The sequence below is a fragment of the Equus caballus genome, chromosome 3, assembly GCF_041296265.1.
Source record: "Equus caballus isolate H_3958 breed thoroughbred chromosome 3, TB-T2T, whole genome shotgun sequence".
Lineage (NCBI taxonomy): Eukaryota > Metazoa > Chordata > Mammalia > Perissodactyla > Equidae > Equus > Equus caballus.
In genome coordinates this window covers 33,446,057-33,459,110 of record NC_091686.1, presented here as the reverse complement: position 1 = coordinate 33,459,110, position 13,054 = coordinate 33,446,057, and positions in this window count along the sequence as shown.

The following is a 13,054-nucleotide window of genomic DNA, read 5'->3' as shown; positions in this document are numbered from 1 at the left end:
AGGCCGCCCTTCTCCAGGCAGAACCAAGGTGCTAAGGCAACAGAGCCCAGGATCCTTGTCGCTCACCCTGCCGACGACACGGCTGCAGGACTCAAAGGCTGTGGGACGCTGGCCCTGGATTTGGGGGAGGGGTCCTGACAGGTCTTCAAAGGAGGCAGGTTTTGCCATTTCACAGCCCATTGAGAATTCACAGTTCTCTAATTGTGAACCACACATGAACCTTCTTGCAGCCTGGGAGCTCACTGATGCTTGGCAAAAGGCAACCTCTCATTTCAAAGCCCGGACGGGAAGACTTTAAATGGTTTAAAACCCAACTCCAAAAGCTCCTTGGACATCAAATAACTTTCGAAACAAGGTTTTGATGAGTTAAGAGCAAATGAATCAGAAACATATGGATTAAATTCCCCTTAAAATCCACATGGGTTTTAAAATGAAGGGGAAAGGGGCTTGGCAAATACCTTTTCGGTTTTATCAAACCCCAAGCATTTTACAAACAGTGTGAGATGGTCGGCAAATTCAAAATGCAGGAACTCCTCCAGTGCGAATAGCAGGCTGAGGAGAAGATCCCGCAGAGCAAGCAGAGGACGCCAGGCCGGGGCGGGGGCGGCTGCTCCTCCTCTGACGGCGCAGGGGCCCCTTGGCCAGGCCAGAAAGCCGTGAGCTGAAGACTCCAGTGAACGGGCCACAAAGTGTTTCTGGTCTCTGTAGGCGCCCTGTTCTTCTTGATAACTGCATTAAAGGAAGTTAGAGGAAATTGCAAAAGGCAGCATTTCCATTTTGTTCTCGTCCCCACTCCCAATTAGAAATGCCTTCCAAAATTCCCCCTGCAGCCACCTATCGGAAACCAGGATGGCTCCCGCCAAGGAAAGGGATGGAGTCCCCGCTCTGGGGGCGTGAGACTGGGCCCCGCCTCAAGCTCGGAACAAAAGCAAATCTCGTGCTCTTTGAGAATCAAAGTCTGGACTCTCAAAGGAGGGTCTGGGCTCAGGCATCCACGACAGGGGCTCCTCTGAGGTCAAAGGGCAGAGACTGAACAGTCCTTGGCCATCACTGGAGCTAACCCCCATTTAATACAGGTAGGGAAACTGAGTCCAGAGAGCGCAGGGCCCTGCTGGGAGTCACCCGTTGAGATATACAGCAGGGATGCCAGTAATGGGACCCACTTCGGGATTCCAAAGCCACACGCACAGGTTGCATACTGGACCAGGTGCCGCGCAACTCCAGGGGAGCATTCTAGAGCATAACCCTGAGAATCCTTGTGGACTGTGTCCCTGGAGTGGTGCAAAAGATGCATCAGCGGCCAACGCATTTCCAGAATAGGTACCAACTCTCACCTTTGCCAAGTCGGTGCTTTCTAAAGGTTAGCACCCATTCCATCCGTATTTACTGAGAACCCGCTAGAGAGATGGATGAGAACAGCCATAAGAGAATAGACGCTAAAGCCAACCTGCCTGGGCTTGCCTCCCAGCTCTACCACTTAGAGCTGTGTGATGTCGGGCAAGCTGCCTACCCTCTCTGTGGCCCAGTTGGCCCATCTACAAAATGAGGATAATCATGGCTCCCATCTCAGAGCACGGTTGGAGGGACTGCCTGAGTTTCTACATGTAAGGTTGTTGGCGTTGGGCTGGCCCGGGGTAAGCGCTCTGTCGATGCTCATTGTTTTGATTATCACGCTATGCCAGTCACCGCAGATAAATGACTTCATCCCACTTACTACTCACCAACGCCTCGATGTCATTACCCCATTTGAGGCATGAGGAATCTGAGGCTCCAAGAGGCTGAATAACTTGCTGACAAGTAGCAAAGCCAGATTGCCAGTGCAGATAGGGCCGGCTCCCAGGCCACCTGGAACCCAGAAGGTACCTCTTCTCCAAGGGGCGCCACTTGGCAAGCAGAGGGAGGTTGATATTCACCCCACCCCTTGGTTAGTTCTGTGCAGGGAACAAGCTGCAGGGCCAATCGCCACGACCCTGTCTGAATCCAGGGCCTCCCCTCCTGTTGGCTGAGCACGGGCAGAGAGCTAAGGAGGGGACAGCCACTCCAGTGCAGCGTCCAGGGCTCTGAGTGAGCTCCAATGCCAGCTCTGCCACCACCCAGCTGGGTAACCCTGAGCAAGTTAATTCACTGAGCCTCAATCCCCTCGTCTGCAAAGTGGGCCTAATGTTAGTGCTTAAGTTACAAGGCTGGGAAAAATAAATGGCAGAAGACCTATAACGCTCTCGCTTGGCAGGGTTCCCAGCACATGCTAATTGCCCGATAATTGTGAGTGCTCAGGACTGTGTTGTCACTGCCAACGTTCCGGCCTCCGCCTCCAGAAGCACGAAATGTCTCCATAACGCAGAGTCCTTCAAACGCAGGCTCCTTTCTACAGCTCGTCTCTACTGCATAGCCCGGTCCTCAGCATCATGCCTGCCAGAACCCGTCCAGAATCGAGGCGTAGAAATACAAAGGAATGCCGGGGCTCCCACTGTCTGCACTTCTCCACTGACATTTTGGGATTTGCCTTCACGGGCGAGCCAGGCGTTTGCTGGTTGCTTCGTCTGTGAACGTGCGAATGGCTGCCTCTGATCTCGCCTCCAGATCTGATACCAAACAAATCACTCCAATTCTAAGATGTTGCCAGACCTGGGGTCACGCCGACGAGATATATCTTCAGCCCAGCATGATGGAGGTGGACTGAACTGGCCTCAACTTCCGTCCGTCTATCTGCAAAATGGAGCCAATAATAGCTGCTTCTAAAGGGTGGTACCCAGGACACAGTGAGCGCTCGGTAATGGCGTTCCCAGTGCTGCAGACTGTGCTCCAGCCCCCAGTCCGCTTTCGCCCTAGGAGCCAGGAGCGCTGTGGGTTCAAACGTAAGCAACAGGCAGAGGGATGAGTCGGTCCCCCGGGCTTGCTTAAGATGAAAGGACTCGCTTCGCCACGTCAAGATCACAAACCTATTACACTTCTAAAACCCGGAGAGGAGGCCTAGGCCCTTTGAAGCCAACGTAAATACAAGTGTTCAACAGCTTGGGTTAACTATCCAATGGGAAAGAGCTGCTTAAATGGAGTCACGCTGCCAGCAATCTCTTTTTGCGACATGGTATTTGTTCGAAATCAGGATTTTACTTAACTGAATGTCCTGTGGTCGCTCCGCTTTGTTTCCTAACAGGGCTGTCTTTATGTGAGTTTTCTTTGGCTCCCTAATAGAAGAGTAACAGATTCCTTTTGAAGTTTTTTATTGATGAATGAGCCGCTATAAATAACCCTTCGTGGCAGCCGCCAGATCTCTGAAGTTTCCTCTGGAATAATAGCAGCAGAGGGAATGAAGGGCAATTTACGGCAGCGTGTCATGAAATCGTTTAATGGGCTTCATACTGTTTAACTTAATCTTTACAGATGTAAAAACAGAAATACAATTATTTTAACAACTATTATTACATATTGCTTTGCTAATGAAAACAAAGACTTGGGAAGCCTGAGACACTGACTTGGGAACCAGAGGGATTGCTACAGACCCGGACCCGAGAGGAGGAGAGAGCCCTGGGAGGCTGGCAGGACCCGTCCAGCTGCCAGCAGAGGAAGGGTCAGTGTCGGAGAGCCACATCCCTTCAGAGTCTCCTTGTCTCCCAACTTTGCCCCCCATACACACAACTACACTCATACACAACCACTTACACAACCACACTCATGCATAACTACACACACAACCACACTCATACACAATCACACACAACCACTCTCACACGCAGCCACTCACACACTCACACACAACCGTACTTTCACAATCACACTCACACACAACCACATACACAACCACACACAGCCATACTCACATGCAACCATGCTCACACACAACCACAGTCCTACAACCACACTTACACAATCACACTTACACACAACCACACTTACACAATCGCACTTACACACAACCACACTGACACAATCACACTGACACACAAACACATACACAACCGCACACAGCCACACTCACACACAACCACGCTGACACACAACCACACTCATACAACCACTCACACACAACTACATACAACCATACGTGCACAACTACACTCACACACAACCACACATACACACAACCACACACACAATCATATATACTACATGCACAACCACACACGCTCAACCACAACCCCACTCACACGTCCTGATCACGTGGTCATAGCGAGTGCAGCCTCTCTGAGCTAATATCAAGCTCAGCTCTGCGGGATGAATTATGGGGCCCATGGAGAATTTCTGTTGCTGGGAAAGACAACCGCTCGCTCTTAATGGAGCTCGAAGGACTCTTCCTGTTTCTCACAGGCCCGGGCTGCCACCCCTCCCTGTTCCTACCCCATCCCCCACCCCCACAGCTCCAGCTTGCAGGCAGCATCCTTCTCGCCAGAGGAGACGGACATACAGCTCACTCGAAAACCTATAAATCCAGAGGCCGAGCCTGCAGTTTGAGCGGTCTCCCTGTCCTCTGGGAAGTCGTGGAGACTGAAAATGGAACCCCTGCGTCCTGTCCACGGGGGTGTCCAGACTGCCTCCCTCTTTGACTCTTCCGGAAGGTCCTTGCCTGCAGAGGCGCGTCCAGAGTCAGAGCTGCTCTTCCAGTTCGCATTGTTCTCACGAGCTGCAGCTCCACCCGCTGCGCTCCACGCTGGGAGCTGGGCCCCCACAGGACCCTCCACTATAGGAGTTCATGCCTTGGAGAGTTGGCTTCTCCTCCCTGCTCCTCGATGGGATTCTTGCCAGTAAAACTAGGAGATTGCCTGAATTCTGAAGCCTCTGGGAAATGACAGGATTGGGCAGAAAGAAGTCAAAACATGTATTTTAAAAGCTCAGTTGGAGACTGTGGCTTTTACTGTGGTAAGCAACAGGCTTGCCCACTAGTCAATGGCAGCTCTGGACCACCTTAGCCCCCCTGTCCGCCCTGGGCTGAGGGATAAAAGGAGTGTGGAGCCCAGTATGGAAAGAAGCACGAGGAGTTGGGGAAGTGCCGTCATAAGATTATGTGTCTATTCTACAAGCACTTGCTGTCTGTTATGCACCAAGCCCTTGCTTGTATCAGCCGAGGGACGTTCGCTCTAGCAGGGGAGTCAGGCATCAAAAGAAATATCCTGGAACAAAGGCTTTTGGGATGCCTACTGTGTGGCAGGCACCAGGCAAGATGTTGCAGGAAAAAAGGAATGTAACAAAAATGACACTGTAACCTTTGCCCACATGGAGTTTATTGCTCGGTGGGGGAGACAGATGTGAAACTCATTACTGGGCAGATAATTACTTAATTGCAGCTGGGATAAGTACTAGAAAGAATCGCAGAATTCTATAAAGTGTGAAACGGCCACCAAAGAGAATCTGAAGCTGTGCCGTCCTCCAGGGCAGCCCCACGGTGGGCGTCACCCTGGAGCACGTGACAGGAGGCTCATCTGAAGTAAGATGTGCCGTGAGCACAGAATAGGCACTGGATTTCGAGGACTTAGTACCAAAAAGATGTGAAGGATCTCAATCACTTTTTATTTTAAACCATGTGTTGAAATGATAAAATTTTTGTTATGTGGGGTTAAATAAAATATATTGCGACAGTTAACTTCATCTGTTTCTTTTTAGTTTTTTTAAACGTGGCTACGAAAAATTGTTGAACGACTCTTTTTTGGCTCGCTGGTCTAGAAGGTTAAAAAAGGCACTCCTGATGCAGAGGCACGATGCGGCCCCTTAGCTGGAGGCCCCCAGAGAGACGAGAAGCGGACAGAAACGTGGTTTATGCCGTTAGCGGCGTCTTTGGGCGTCGAGATCTCACAGAGAGGGATTATAGGGTTTCTCGACCCTCAGCGCCTTGACATCTTGAGTCGGATAACTGTCCATTGTGGGAGTCTGTTCTGTGCACTGTGGGATGATTAATAGCATCCCTGGCCTCAGCCCACTGGATGCCAGTAGCACACCCCAGCTGTGACAACCAAAATGTCTCCAGACGTTGCCCCGGGGAGGGGAACTAAAACTGCCCCCAGTTGAGGACCACCGTACTAGACCAATGCTGGCATCTGTGGGAGTAACGCCTCTCCGCCACAACTCTGCATTAGAATCATCATCTGAGCATGGACCCCACCCCAGGTCACATACCTCAGCATCTGTGGGGCTGGGGTCCGCGTACCACACTTTGCTAAGCTCCCTAGATGGTGCTGGAGTGCAGCCCCGATGGAGGAGCTCTGTATAGGATGCTGGTTGGTGGGAGGGTGGGTCTCTTTACCCGTCTTTCACTCTATGAGGTGAGCTGTATTTTCACTGTGTGCCCGCTACTTTTGCACCTGCTCAGGTGATACAGAAGAGTGGCAACAAGCTTTAAAGACAGGCACACCTGGTGTGACACTTTGCCAAGGACTCGCTTTGCCATCTGAGCAAACAACGAGAGAAACAGCGCTGATAAAGCGGACACAGTGATACTCACCTCCTGGATTGTTTAAAGACTAAAGAGACCGTGCACGTAAAGGCCTCAAGACAGAGCTTGACACGTGCCAGGTGACATGTGCTCCTAACACGAGGAGGACCTGAGTGCAGTCATGACAGGTGCTCCAGAGCCAGAGGGCCTGAACCCAGACCCCATCTTTTATCGGCTTAAGTTTTTACTGCAAACTCTCATTCGTTTACACAGAAAGGGTTTATATGAAAGGATGCACAGAGCTCACAGAATCTCAGCAAAGGCTGCAAAACGGATTCTAGGTGGCGCTTTCAGAATAGCTCCCTGCACGGTACCGCAGGGTGGACCCCCAAGGAAACCGCTGCCTCCTCTAGGATCAGAAGACTTCGAATCAGCAAGTGGTTGTCTCGGCGTCTGGCTCCAGGGCCAGCTTCACAGTCCACAGCATCAGAGCAGACACACCACGCCCTCCGCTTTGCCCACCTGGCTCCCATCTTCACACCTGTGCATCTGGGTGGCAGACCCACCTCAGCACACAGAGACAGAGGTTTCTTTCTTTTCATTTTATACAGGGAAGAATGGACTGGAAGTGTGGGAATCTACCAGCAAGTGGAGAGTGTTTCAAAGACTTTGAGAAACCGTAAACGTCCAAAGCTTGTTAGCTGGTGCATGCCAATTTGCTTCTCTAGTTTTCCCCACCTGAACATAAGCCCCTCGAGGGCAGGCCCTGGGTCTGGCTCGTTTGTATATTCCTAAGGCGTGTCGCAGGCTGGCAGTGAATGGGCACTCACTATTTGTAAGATGAAGAATGACAAACTATTCTCACTACGAAGGCCACTTGATACAACTCACGCTCCTGGTCACCGAAAACATAAACCCTCCTCACCCTGCGTGCATATCCCTGAATGCACTTGTGTGCTTGTTTGCACTGGTGAAACTCCAGCATGTGCAGCATCGAGGACGGCGTGAAAGAGAGCGGGAGCTTGAGCAAGAACTGGCCTCGATGTCTGACTCAGGTTCCTCCTAACCAGGTGCTGCTACGGGTCCACTTTCCTAACCCCAACCTCGACTTCTCATCCATCGGCTCAGAAGACTCCGGGCAACCTCATAGGGTTGTTGAAATGATTAAATGAGATGATGTGTGGCAAAGATTACGTGCTTAATACCTTCCTCCAAGAGGATGTGGAAGGACAGGCGAAGACATGAGCCTTGAGTGATGTCGACAGCTGCTCTGCCTCATTCAGCCCCAAACTGACTTTTTGGTTTCCTCATGCCAAGCGGGTTTTTTGGAATAATCCGGGCACTTGACCTCACGCCTTCCGCTACTGGTATCAAAACCACCAGTTCCCAAACTCAGCTGCACACCAGGATGATTTGGAGAGGTTTCTAAAGTACCATGTGGGGCTGTGACCCAGCTGTCAGCATTTTTTAAAGCCCCCGTGGTGATTCCAGGCTTTACTCCAGCCAGAGAGCCACTCGTCTAAACAGTCGACAAAAGTCAAGTTTCTAACCGGTGGCTATTTCTGTAACTGTTGAAAGAATAGACACCAACAAGAAAATGGAACTTAGGTTCTGATGTGGCTTAGACAGAGAAGCCAGCATGGTGCCCCCGCGACAAGGAGGGAGGGCACAGAGAGGTCAATGATTGGATCTGTCAACCAGTGGTCACTGGGTGGGGGTCTCTGTCGCCAGCCCCTGGTGCCAGACATCACAGCAGGGAGTCAGAAAGAACCTCAGGGCTGGGGGTGTGCTCCAGGACTCATTCTGAAACTGGCTAACTATGTGTGTTAGGACAAGCCACCTGTCCTCTCTGAGTGTGCATGTGTGCGTGTGTGTAAGATGAGATGGTAGTAATGCCCACCTTACATGAGGGTGGTTGAAATTAAATGAGAAAATGGCTGTGAAAATTCTTATACAAAATAAGTCTCTCTCATCTGCCTGTACACTTCTTTGCATTTTCCTGTGAATCTATAAGTATTTCAAAATAAGGTGTTTTTTTTTTGAGGAAGATTAGCCCTGAGCAAACATCTGCTGCCAATCCTCCTCTTTTTGCTGAGGAAGACTGGCCCTGAGCCAACATCCATGCCCATCTTCCTCTACTTTATATGTGGGACGCCTGCCACAGCATGGCTTGACAGCGGTGCATAAGTTGGCACCCAGGATCCAAACTGGTGAACCCCGGGCCACAAAAGTGGAACGTATGAACTTAACTGCTGCATGATCGGGCCGACCTTCACAATAAGAAGTTTTAATAAATAAATCTATTTTCTGTTCATCTCTTTCTGTTGCCAGGATATCAGCAATTGAAATAAAAGGATTGTGCCTTATAGAGGTCTCTGTCTCCAGTACTCTGTGTGTGCAGTGCACAGGGAATTGGTGATGGTGATGATGGTGGTGATGGTGGTGATAATGATGATGGTGATGATGATGATGGTGATGATGATGATGGTGATGATGGTGATGATGGTGATGGTGATGGTGGTGATGATGGTGATGATGATGGTGATGGTGGTGATGATGATGGTGATGATGATGGTGATGATGATGATGGTGATGATGGTGATGATGATGGTGATGATGATGGTGATGATGGTGATGGTGATGGTGGTGATGGTGGTGATGATGATGGTGATGATGGTGATGGTGGTGGTGGTGATGATGGTGGTGATGATGGTGATGATGATGATGATGATGGTGGTGGTGGTGATGATGGTGATGGTGATGATGATGATGATGATGGTGATGGTGATGATGGTGATGGTGGTGATGGTGGTGGTAGTGATGGTGGTGGTAATGATGGTGATGATGATGGTGATGGTGATGATGGTGATGATGATGATGGTGGTGATGGTGATGGTAATGATGGTGATGATGGTGATGGTGGTGGTGGTGATGATGGTGGTGATGATGGTGATGATGATGATGATGATGGTGGTGGTGGTGATGATGGTGATGGTGATGATGATGATGATGATGGTGATGGTGATGACGGTGATGGTGGTGATGGTGGTGGTAGTGATGGTGGTGGTAATGATGGTGATGATGATGGTGATGATGATGGTGGTGGTGATAGCACTGGTGAAGTAAAAAACAATTTTTACATGTATGTATAGTCTACAAAGACATACCAAAATATATTGAAAACACCAGCCAATATCTCTTGGAGGTAGGATTATTACAGAGGATCATGAGATTACAAATTTGTTCTCTTTTTAATACTTCTCCAAATACTCCCCATTTCTTGCTTGAACTCGTATAACTCCCACTGTGGGTGTTTTGGTGGAAGATAACTCTACCCAAAGTAAAGAAGGACATTGAGGTCGTGGAGAGAAGCAAAGAGTCCATTCTGACCCGGTGGAAACTGTGTACAAATACGGATGGACGCAAAGAAAGAAGAAGAGACGAACGAACCGCCTCACAGCACTCCGCCGACCCTCCCGGCCCAGCCGATGGCGTGGGCCCCTCACCGCCCGGCTCTCAATTCCAGCCGCACAGCTGGGTCGCCTGAAGAGCTTTTAGAGAAACAGTGTCCGGTCCCACTGCAGGCCAGTTGCTTAGGGCTCCCTGGGCACAGGACACAGGCCCTGGGAGGGTGCAAGAGCTCCAGGTCTTCCTGCCACACAGGGGTGGGCCCCACAGTCCTGCATCTGTTCTCATTTCACATGGAAGTCCAGTAAACATCCGGAACAAACAGCAGAGACGAGAAATGAAACGCTTCGGAAATGGATTTATTTCTCTTTAATCCCCACTTCCTTATGTCACTGAGTGGCCCTTATTCAGACGCTGGGCTGTCCTTAAGCTGACGGTGTCTCCCACCCCCACCCATCCTTGTCCTGTAACCCCACACGCAGTGAAGCAAGGGACCGGCGAGAGCCCGAGCATGAATTATTCATCAGCCCCCACACACACCATCAAGCTCTCAAGATGGAGCCCGCGGTGCAGACTTGAAGTCCAAAAATGTGGGAAAGTTTATTTATTTCTCCAAAACATTCCTGATTTGTAATGTGCTTTCTAAAAATGTTCTAGCTGACCACGCCCCTGCTATATTTAGCCACAGCATTTAAAGAAATGTTCCTTACACTTTATAAGGCGGGCTATGAGACGCAGAAGTTTAGGAAAAATTGCTCCCGGGTCTGGTCCCTTTCTGCCCAGGAGAGGGGTGGAGCGTCTCCTTGGCCTACAGGAATGATCCATCTCGGTGCTGGGGTCAGAAATGAAGAATTTTAGTCATTCCCAAGGCCCTTGTGCTCACAATGGCTAGCCGGCCAGCCCTGGGAAGCCCCTTCTAAGATCCTTGTACCTCCCGGACACAGCAAAGAAACGCCAAAGGCACTTTGCCCTCCTCGGCCGTGAGCATCGGCTCTCCTGTGGTTTTCCTAGAGGCCCCTGCCGTGTGTAGCGGCTTATTTTGCTTTTGGTTTCGTGTTCAAACGGTGGGAGCATCTCAAGAGACATAACACGGCAATGAAGAGATGAAGATGGGTCCCAGCCCCGCCGGAGAAGTCAGCCCCCAGGAGTCTTCCGTTACCTCCAGAATTATGCAACGTGAGCAGAGTTGTTGATTCATGATTTTGTTACCAAACTAAGAAGTCGCAAATGGACTCATAAAACAAAAGTGTTTAGATTAGAGGCTATGTCTGTGGACAGCGATAAGACCTCCCATTTCTCGAAGGCTTCCCGTGTGCCAGACATTTTACATGTATTACCTAACTTAATTCTGCCCAGGGCCCTGTGCGGGAGGCATCCTGACTAGTCCCCTCTTGCAGATGAGAACTGGGGCAGGCCCTGTCCTATGAATTTATACCCATCATTTGAGTCACTCCTCACAACAGCTCGAGGAAGCACTTATTAATATCATCCCTGTTTGTACAGATGAGAAAGTTAAGGCACAGAAGAGTCAGGTCACTTTCCTGATGTCACACAGCAAGTAAGGGCAGAGCTAGGTAACTAGCCTCTGTCTGGCTAATTACACTCTGGACGAAGCTGACATACTCCTCCCCCGCCCCCACACCCGAACATCAAATTATTGAATGGTAATGAATCAATCAGACATTAATGAGAGGAATCTTCCCCACTTGTAGGTGTGTCTAGAGAAACGTGGAAGAGAACAAAGAGTAGATGGTGACCTGCAATGTGGGAAAGATGCGTGACACCAGGATGCCAGGACAGGCACGATATTTATAATATTTTACACTGCACATGCTAGGGACCTGAGTCATGGTTTAGAGTTCGTGTTGTCTAAGGTGATGTGGTCTTGTGCACACCAAGATGTCCTCCCTCCCCTCTTCCGAGAGGCCCAACCTAGACACTGCCTGGGGCTGAGACGCTTCGTTTGTGCCCTACGTCCTCTGGACTTGGGCTGGAGGACGTCCTCCTCAACGTGTCGGCCGCACATTCTAGGAGAGTAGCTAGCACCAAACAATTTCAGGATGCTACCCAGGGAGGGATAACTTTGTTCCAAATGTTTGACAAACTGATACAAATCCATGGATAGTCACACGCAGCCCCCAGCAACTCGGCAAGTCCTTTCCAGGCTCAAAGATGTGAAAGCAGAGATGGTAGGGCCAGGCGCTGGGCCCTCGGGAGCTAGGTCCAGACCCCGCCCGGTTAAGAGGGTCTCAGATTAGGATCTAGAGCCACCTTCTCTTGGAAGCTTGCCAGATAGCAGAATCCAGTCTCCTAGAATTCCGGGTGCAGCCGCCGGTGTTGTTGGAGATGTCCTAGTCTGGGTTCTTGGACATCAACAGTGTGGTCAGGGCAGCTGCAGCCAACTGGCCCTGGAGGAAGGACCCCGCTGTGCCAGCCATGTTCTGTTTGCCCCATCCCCACCATGGTGCATTTGGAGCCCCTCTCTGCCCCTGCAGGCTGACCCCTATGGACCGCATTACCTGGGCCCCCTGCAGGCTGGACCTCTGGTGGCATTCAGCCCATGAGAAGTATCAACAGGAGGCTGGAAGATGGGAGGGGAGACAGGTATGGTATTTTGCCTCAGCTCCTGCCTGTGCCAGCTCCATATCTGCACCCACATCTACCCTTGCTCACCCCGGGGGGGAGGGTGTCTCTTCTCCTGGCCCACTCTCCCATAAATAGTCCTTCCACCCTCGTCTTTCCCAGTGGCCCGTCCAAGTGGGTTTCTGTTTCCTCCAGAACCCTGACTCTCGTGCCTGATGGAAAAACAAGTTTGGGACCAAATCTTCACCCCGCCACCTCCCCTTCACGCTCCCTCCTCACTGGCGGGGTAAAGAAAGACACCTGACTTGACCATGTGCCCCCGGGACTCACGACATGTTCCCCCAGTCACCTCCAAGGGGGAGAGCTGAATTTTGTGCTTGGTCTCAGCTGCCCACCATGGTGTAAACCCTGGGCTTGAATCCACATCTGGCCTATGAGTCACTCATTTGGTTTGCCCAGTGCAACTGGCATATGGACACCATTGGAAGAGACCCCCCAGTTCAGCCCAGGCCCCCACTCCCTGTTGTGCCACCGCAGGTCGTTGTACACATCTATGGTATCTGCCTGACTCTGGAGAACCCCGAGTTTGGGGCCTCTGGATAAGGCACGTGCAGTAAAGAACTTGCCATTGGCTATTCAGGCATTTTTGTAAAAACTGCTTGAAATGTGGATTAAAAGAATTCTATTTTTCCAACAAACTCA